Below are 9,857 nucleotides of genomic sequence, written 5' to 3'. Positions count from 1 at the left end.
ACAGGAAAGCACAACAGCAGTGCCTTTGCTGGAACAAACTAGGATCCTCCATCAGCAATTTCATTTGTCCCCTCAAAATTTGCACAAGTTTTTACCTGATTTACCCTTGCCCAGCTGTAAACATTTAATCAGAACCTATGCAACTTAACTTGACACAAGTCGAGCCATTGGATTTGTCTGCCATATTCTTTGGCCAATTACGGTATCACACAAAATCCCTGCTAGACCCCTCTAAACTTGTTGCATGGTGCTTTATGGGAGGGGTGGTGGTAGCGGCCTCAATATTTCTGCTTAAGTGTCTCCTACAGCTAAGATTCTGATAGCAGTGGGTGAACAAGGCAACACTCCAGATATTAATGGCTATGGAGGACACTGGACCAAAACCTTCAAGGGAGGTGGTCTATGCTTGGCTAATGCAAATACAGGAGGCCATTTAAAACTCTAGTTCTCCTAAAAGCCTCCCCTTGCTTCTGACTTCTTGAGATCTTTCAGGGATACAATCCTTTGAAGACTAGTTTCAAAGATGGGTAAGAGCCTGACTGGCAGGCCAACCTAAGACAGGCACAGCCCAAAACACTGCAGGGTCCCTGAGGTGTGCTTATAAAAATCCATAACTTCCACTAGGTCTCCCAATAAAAATAAAATAAAAAGGGTGAGATGGGGCAGGGCAATAGCACAAGCAAGTGCATGCAAACTCACAATGAGTAAGCAAAATAGGCTAAACAACCTGTCAGCAGATGTTCTTATAGCAGCTTAATTTCTCTAACCCCATAAAACCCCCAACCTTTTTAAAATAAAGAGCTCTGTATTGGAATCTCTCAGTGTCTGTATTGTTGCCCTTGCATTTCCTCAGCCTCTGCCTCCCAGGAAATTGGGATCGCACAACAGGCAGCAGCAACAAAGCCCACAACAACTACAGGGTGTGAATACTCCCTGTGTGCTGCAGTCTGAGCACCTTCTTCACTGTGCTTTCCATCCTTGTCCAGGAGACTGGGGGCAATTGGGGTCCTGTGATTTAGGAAGCATTGGTGTGAGTGAGCAGAATTTCGTTCTCCATTGTAAAGAAGCTGGAATGACATTTGGTAACTAATGGCTGAAAGCAGAGATTTTAATTTTTTTTTCTAATTTTAATTTGAAATCAACTTTCCTGAGATGGAAAGACATTTAGCCAAGCAAATAATAATACACATCTGTAGTCCTGGCATAGGCTGAGGTGGAAGGATCATGACTTTGAGGTCAGGCCTGGGCTACATCTCAGGACGATGTCCCCCCAAATGAACAAACAAATAAGCAAACAAAAACCAACAAAGCAATAAAGAAAAGAAAATCTGCTCTCCAGGCCTTGCCTTGTAGCTTTTCTTCACATTTGGAGCAGGTCTGGCAACAATAACAACAACACCAGATGCTTTGTGTCCTAAAACCTTTGCAGCTGCCACCACTCTCATCATCAGTGCTGAAGAGTGGAAGCCCCTGTGACTGGTGGCAAGCAACACTGACTGCCAGTGACTTGACCAGTGATTCCTAGAGAAGCTAGGTCACATGACCTGCACCTGTGGCATCAAGGCAGACTATGTTGTCTGGGCACAGTGTGGCGGCTTGATATGGCCTCTCTGGCCATGCCTTCGTGATTGAGTTACCTGCCATATTTTGTGACCTCCGTGGAGCTGCACCTATTAGTATTTATTTGTTCTCTTGTGGGCTTCACTTTTTCTACATTCTGTTTCTCTAACAAAGCTTTAAAATGTAAGGTTTTGGCATAAACTCTGTTTTCTATGTATAAGAAATAAATTGTTAGGGTTCATTTTCAGTGTGAGGTACAATGACAGCCCAGCGGAGTTAGGGATGAGCAGGTGGTATTGGACCCTTCTCTCCTCTAGCTGGCAACTGGCTCCTGCTGAGAGCTGGAGAGCTACAAGTTGTCTGCTAAGCAGCTGAGCCCACTATCAGAAAAGAGGGCAACCTCAAGCCCCAACTTATTCATTAGATAAGGCTTTGTGTCTAAACCAGAGGGATGGGCAATTTGGGAAGAGGGAAAAGTTCCAGCCTATGGGAGAAGGAGCCACAAAAGTCTTGCTATTAAGGTACTTTACAATTAACATGCCAGTTTGGGCCTTTTTCTTATGCTGGTGCCCCCTTTCTGGAGAATTGTATTTTAAAAATACATTTATTCGTATTATTCTCTTATTTTCCACATAAGGAAATTTAAATAACTTGTAAAATGCGGAGAAACAAAAAAGCATTTTAATAATTCACCCGCCATCCCACCATGGTGAAAATGTAGTACCACTACTGTTGTTTCCTGTCTCCCTCCTTCTCTTCCTCCTCCTCTGATCTCTGCCTTCCTCCCATCTCTGCCTCCTCCCCCCATCTCCACCTCCCCTCCCATTGAATTACCAAACAGGGGTTAGGAAGAAATGATTTGGAAGAGATATGACTGAAGGGGACTTGGTAATTTTATTTAATATAAAGAAGCAACACTTACAATGAAAATGCTGAATAACTAAACAAGATTACATAACAGGACCGGGATGTAGTTCAGCAAGGTATTTAAGGCCTGGGCTCCACCCCCAGGACTGGGAGGGGGAGAAAAAAAAACAGACAAGCTTAAAAAAGCAGCAACAACAACAACAACGACAAGAAAAGCCCTCACTTCTTTCGTGATACACATGCGATCTAAGATCATGGGTTTCAGGTTAGCCAGGCTTACTGGACAAGATCCTGAGTGGCTGGGGCATGGGGTGGGTTCAGAAGAGTTCTGTCCAGGAGGGAATTCCCAGGATGGAAGGCTGTGCTGTGGGATTCCCAGAAGGATGTGTCTGAGGGAAGAACAAAGACTGCTGCTCTCCGCAGGTGGTCAGGGAAGCACATTTTCTATCAGAAAAGAAATAAGCTTTTGTTAGCTGGAAAAGCAGCGGAAGTGAGAGGAGGGAGACAGTAATGAAGCAAACTGAGCTTATTGCCTTTGTCCCGACGATCGTAATGATTAACAATACTTGGAATTCTCATAAGAAATTGCTTGGTAGTGGAGAGAAGGGATTGTGGATAAACATGTATGATATGTAAACATGTTTTTGTGACACACCTGTGGGCTTCGAATGGTGCTGGCGGGGGGCGGGGGAGGCACAGTACACTGTTGTGAGCGATAATCAGTGGGCCCAACACCGTGCTCCATTCTTACCCTCACTATTGCCCATTACTTCCGTAGGCGCAGCATGAGTGGCCACAGAAGTTTGGGGAGATGTAATTTTGATGGTCTCCAAAGTTATTTTGTGGCAAATCTCAAATATGGTGAGCGTAATGTGTAATTTATTCTTCTCAGAAGAACACTGTAGATGCTCATACCTCATTTACATGCACAGCAAGATCATGTGTCTTGATTACGAGGAGTGGAGAAGGAGAGACTGGCGAGCTTCTGAAAGCATTAAAAGCTCTGAAGACAGGTTCTGAAGCCAGCCACAGGCATGAACAATGGCGTGCGTTCCAATAATCAATAGCAAATGACCCATGAATTCGAGCTGCTTTCTTAGAGAGCTCATAATGGGTTTTATCCCTTTCCTTTCCAGCTCATTAACAAGCCGTGTTTGAAAATAGGTCTGAACTGGGTGGCTCCTTCACAAGAAGGATACGAATTTGCATGTCTGAGCGCTAAATGTGAGTGCTGGGCCCCATGCAGGGTGTCTCAAAGCTTCTGAGGGTGACAGTGGGATCCCATGCCAGATCCAGCCCTCCTGTGTGGACACACCAAGCAGAGTACTTAAAAGCAAGTGAATTTATCTCCAATGCTTAACAATCAGATTTCATATGAAAAAAAAATAGATTTTAGGTTTCTTTGCAAAAAATATGGAAAACTGACCACCTTGTGTTTATGTGGGGTGCAGAGTGACTGTGTCTCTTCTGAGCAAGCCTGGGTTCTCCATCCTGCTCTTAGCTCTGTCCTCCGCCCCCACCCCATGCTCCTGGATTCTGAGGCACTTAATCTTTGTGCCCTCCTCCATCTCTAGCAGCTCTGCCCTCCATTCCTTTCATTCCCACCCCCAGTCCTATTTCTGAGGGCAGAATTTTGCTCGCCATAAACTCCCACACTGCAAACCAGAATGTGACAGGCTCCTGACTCACTGCCAGGCTCCATGCTCAAGCTCACAGCTAAGGAAACTGGAAATGATCGATAATATCCAGGTGCAACCTGGCCCTGCCTCTTGGGCCCAGTCACCCTTCTGTAGCAGGGCAAGCAGGTGCAAAGACCCCTTTAAGAGACAAGCTCCACCCACTCACAATCTGTGTGTGTGTGTGTGTGTGTGTGTGTGTGTGTGTATGAGTGTGTGTGTGTATGTGTATCTCCCTTCCCTTCCTCCCCCATCTCTTCTGAACTCTGTTTTGAGAACTTGGCTGACCCTCTTGCTCATCAAGGATAGTTTTTGCTGGGCCAGGGGCATGTGCAATACGGCTGGGAGCAAGGATGTGAAAGGCTCACCTTATGATTCTGACTTTGACTTCCAAGCTCTCTGAGTGTTTTGTTTGTTTGTTTTGTTTTTGTAGAAAGAAATGCAGTGGTTGGCGCACACCTTTAATCCCAGCACTCAGGAGGCAGAGGTAGGCAGAGCTCTGTGAGTTTGAGGCCAGCCTGGTTTACAGATAGAGTTTCAGGACAGCTAGAACTGTTACACAGAGAAATCCTGTCTCAGGGGAAAAAATAAGTAGAGAGAAGTCTTAACTAGTAGTTATATATTCTGTCTGGTTTTCTGGGTCTTCATGGCAGGTTTAAAAAAAAAAAGAAAACTAAGGAATAAGTTCAGGAGACTCAAGAAGAAATGAACTGAGGTAGAATGAATTGCTTGAGGAGAGGAGGGAGAAATTGGGGAAGTAGAGAGGAAAGATAGAAAAGAATCGAAGAGAAGAGACAGTAGGGATGAAAAGGGGGAGAGAAAGGCAGAGGAAGCAATGAAAGAATGAATGAGCAAAGAGAGTAGGGATGAACGAGTGAGCAAGCGACCGGCAGATTGCAAATAAATGAATCACAGGGAAAGAGAATTGACTTCTGTCTGTTTGAATTCTGCCCTGCATGTGAGTTAGTCTCCGTGGCGATGGGGCACAGTAATGGCGGTGGGGACAGCCGGTCTCAGGAGCAAAGCAGTTCAGGCCCAGGCTAAGGCAGGTGTGGTGGGATGGCAGTCTCTGTACTTGGTCCACCTTCACCCTCTCAAGGCAGGAATCAACTCTGAGAGGACCTCCTCTGGCTGCCTTAGTGAGGGACTCACCCAAACTGAACAAAGATTGTCTCTTGTAGTTTCCTGGGGTCCCTAGAGCTGTCACTTTCATAGTTCAGCCCATTCTTGCACCAAACTATATTCTGTGGATTGAAAGCTGGTTGGGGGGAGTATTAGCTCAAAGTTCTTTTGGGCAAAAACAACAAACTTGTTCCCTGAATGATGCCAGTAAATGCAAGAGGTAATATACTTAGAACTAACACATTGTATTGAAATATAACTATGAGCATATTAAAAGGACAATGGAGTAGCATGTGCTTCTCCATTAATACATTATAATGGTGGCCCTGACAGGCATCACAATTGCAAGACCATGAATGTAGTACCCACATCTACTGGGCTGCAATGTGGAAGCCTGTGGAAGGCTGTGAGGACCCTCATCACAAGCATTACAGATATCATTATGGGAAGGCACTACAACTCCAGTTCAGTTGCAAGTTAGTAAATGTAAAAATCTAATTTTCCATCCAGACCCCATCCAGATCCCATGCAAGTCTGTCAAACTTACATTAGGTATCCTCCTGCATCTCCACCCCACCTCTTGTCTTTTCTTTGCTAACTTTGCCCCAATTTCTTGAGTTTCTGGTAGTTTATCTGTGACTATGTTAAATTCCTCCTAAATGTTTTCATATCCATTGTCTTAGCTGCCTGCAAGGCTCTTCCAACCCTTTACCAAGTCTTTGGCCCTTCACCTTTCTGCTCACTTCCTTCGAGCAGCCTCCCCTAGGATCTCTGATGAGATCATTGTTCCTGTTTTGTTTGTTTCAGAGTGTAGTGCCTCTCTTTCATATTACTCATAGTTATAACTAAGAATCAAGCACATAAACGCTCAAAGAGTAACATATCTACCCAAAAAGATGCTAAGCCCCACGGGGCCCCTTTTATAAACCCAGAGCTGAAAGGCCAATCACCTAGCAGAGACCAATAATGCTTATAGAGTGGATGGGTGAATGCACAATGGGCTGAGACCTCTTGTCCTCAGTCAGCCTTTGGACTTTCAGCCCTGGACTCTGTGCCTGGTACATGGTGGGTGTGGGCACAGTGACAGCTGAGAGAATGAAAAACTAGCTGGCTGCTCACAAGGCTGAAGGTTGGGTGAAACTCAATGTATATGTAGGGCTTCAGCCTGACCCTCAAACCCTGCTGAGACACAGTTCAGCAATTGGATGACCTTTCTGGGGCCGTTGTTCAGTTCACCTGACCTTCTTACAGTTTGCGTCCATCTGCTTTGTGGTGTCTAGTTTGAAAGCAGCTGATTTAGGGGTTGAGTCTTAAGCACTTGGTTTTGTTGAACCCCTGGGCTGGGTCACCATCAGAGCCTCCTTTGGTTGGATTCGGTGTCTTGAGGAGCTAGGGCTGGGTTAGGATGTGAGGCTGGCTCTTCTAAGCTGGGAGAGATACCTCCACTTTTCAGTCCCCGCAGGACTCGGTCTCTTTTGATCACTTGCTTCTACTTTATTTATGACCTTAAATTTTTATCTATTCGTTTATTTATTTGATTATTTATTTATTTACGTGCGTGTGCACGTGCGTGCGTGGGTCACAGTGTACATGTGGAGGTCATAGAATAATCCTATTGAGTTGAGTCTCTCCTTCTTTTATGTGAGCTTCAGGGATTGAACTCAGGTCATCAGATTTGCCCTGCTAGTGCTATGTCCACTGAACTATCTTGTCAGCCTTGTTTCTGAGTTCCTCTGATTTCCAAGCAACTGTGGCCTCTGATGCTTCTGCTTTGTGATGATTGTGATTTCCAGATGGTGAGGCAGAGAGGCTGTGGTGGGGGTGAGAGGGTAACCCTGATCCTGCACCAGGAGGAGAGGCGAAGACAAGTGGCTGAGACGTCCACACATCCCATCCTCTTCCTACCCAGGATGTCCAGTGGCTTTTTAACAGTAGCATGACCTTTCCCGGCCAAGAAAAAAGTCAAACTAGTGAAACGAAGACAGAAATCTAATATTCATGAAGTCTGATTGCTTACAAATAGATCGTGTCTTAAAATACAGGGTGTCAGAACTGCAGAAGCTTTTGATAAATATGCATGTTTGCAGACCCAACCGAATAGGACAGTGAGCTTGTTGAATAATTCCGCATGAAGATTTGGAACGACCAGTTACGGCTGGTTAGCATCAGACATGGGACCGGATGACATGAGACCACCAAGCTAGTTATATGTGGCATACAGCCTATGTGAACCCCCTCACAGATCCTAGGGACTCAAGACAGGGACAGGCTTTATTCAGAAGCACCGAAAAACCCCTAAATTATTATTTACCTTTCGGTACTTGGAGTTTGAACCACTTTCACTAAGTGCTAATTAAGGAATCCACAAAGCCTGCCGAGGGCTGATTAGGTACCTGGTGGAATTAAAAGTTCCCTCTCATAAATGGCAAATAAACTAGATAACATTAAATAAAACATGGCAGGCTAGAAATTGGCTATCATTAGCCCTTAGCTTGCTTTTCGGCCAGGAGGTGTGCATGTGCCTGTGTGTGTGTGCACAGGTTTGTGTGTTTGGTGTATATGTGTGTGTACATTGTGGGTATGTCCATCCATGTGGCGTGTGTATTTCTCTTATTTAAGGTTTTTTAGAGAAAATGCTAAGGAAATGTATTTAAATTAATTGTTTTCTCTCAATACTTTCTCTTACGAAACCAAAGATATTCTACTAAAATCCTTTCCATTAATTAAAATCGCATCTTGTCTTGCCAAAGGGGAATTTAATCCACTGCTGGTGGCTTAATTTCCTCCACAGATATGTGTAAGCAATGTTTCTGAAAGAAACCACCTCACTGTTTCCTAAATCGGTGTTCTCAACCTGTGGGTCATGACCGCCTTGGGGCTGAAAGACTCTTTCACAGGGTTTTGTCCGAGACCACCAGAAAACACAGATATGTACATTATGATTCATAACAGCAACAAAATAGCAGTTATGAAGTAGCAATTACAATAACTTTATGGTTGGGGTTACCACAACATGAAGAACTGTATTAAAAGTTCCTAGCATTAGGAAGATTGAGAACCACTGGGATCTAAATGCTTTCTTTCTTTTTTTTTTCTTTTTTTTTTTTTTTCAAAACAGCGTTTCTCTGTGCATCTCTGGCTGTCTTGGAACTTGCTCTGTAGACCAGATGGGCCTCAAACTCAGGGATCTGCCTACCTCTGCCTCCAGAGTGCTGGGTGTGAGCCACCACACCAGGATCAAGTGCTTCTTTAAATGCTCTTTGCCAAAGGCAAGGAGATTGACAGCTTCCACTGCTAGGTGCAGCAGACCTAGGAATCAGAGTGACATGATGTTCACTGTTTCACTCTCAATGCAGAAATGGGGGGAGGGGAAACCAACAGCAAGGAGGATGCCAAGCTCCACACCGAGGGAGACACATCTCTGGGCATTCCATTTTTTTTTCTTTCTTACAGCCTTCCAGACTCCAGTATTTGTCTCCTACCAATTAATCCTAAAAGGAGTGATTAAATGATCTGTAAATCCATCATTTGTCATACCCATTTCTTTAAAGCAAAACCTTTTCAGGACTAAATTCTGGACTCTCCAAAATCCCTTGCCCTCTTACCAGCTGATCATCACCACCACCACCAACCATTGCTTAATGGTGCTTTCCCCAGGCCTCCTGTGAAGAAAACAGGCCCAGGACTTTGCTCTTGGAGGCTTTGCTTCCATTTCCCAGCCTCCTCTACCTTTCCCCCAATTTACTGCTAAATTTTAAATATCCTGTCAGGAAAATCTCTGTTGTAAGAGAGGCAAAATTTTACCTCCAATTTTATAGGGCTTGGTTTTCATTTTCTCTGGGTCTGAAAGCTAAATCAATGTTAGACAGAGGAAAGCACAGAGATTCGCTTAGTTCAGTGGTACTCAGCCTTCCTAATGCTGAGTCCCTTTAATACAGTTTTTCATGTTGTGGTGAGTCCCCCCCCCAAATTATTTCACTGCTACTTTATAATTGTAATTTTCCACTGTTATTAATCATAGTGCAAATATTTAATATACAGGATATCTGCTGTGCAATCCCTGTGAAAGTGTCATTCAATCTCAAAAGGGGTCACTACCCACAGGTTGAGAACTGTTGACTTAGTGCAAACGTTATATGACCCAGGAGACTTAACAGGCAACTTCACGTGAGTACAGAGAGTAATCATGAAAACTGACAAGACCTGGGCTGCCGTGGAAAGATGAAGTTTTATCTAACACGATCCATGTACACAGATTTCCTGTGACTTCTGTTTTCCGTGTCCTTGACGGCAAAAAACTATGCTCCTTCTGGCATAGGGGAAAGATTTCACACATCAGTATCTTCTGTGTTTCTTAGAAACAAGGAGTTAAGAGTGATCTTGCACCTGCTTTTTTTATTTTTTATTTTTAACTCAAAATAATCAACACCCTAGAGGGGCATGTTTTGGAGTGGCATGTTCTGAATTTCTTTATCAGGAAATCACTTATTATGCTTAGGATCACCACGGTCCAGACAGATGTCTCCCAGAACATACCAGTAGCTAAAATGTTGGAATTATTACTTCATTAACTGAGGGATACTATCTACCACCAGTGGGGTGGTTCTGTAAGAGGTTGTTAGAGGAATAAGA

This window comes from Microtus ochrogaster, unplaced genomic scaffold, assembly GCF_000317375.1.
Source record: "Microtus ochrogaster isolate Prairie Vole_2 unplaced genomic scaffold, MicOch1.0 UNK83, whole genome shotgun sequence".
NCBI classification, from domain to species: domain Eukaryota; kingdom Metazoa; phylum Chordata; class Mammalia; order Rodentia; family Cricetidae; genus Microtus; species Microtus ochrogaster.
The sequence above is the reverse complement of the archived record's forward strand: the minus strand, read 5'-3'. Positions refer to the sequence as shown.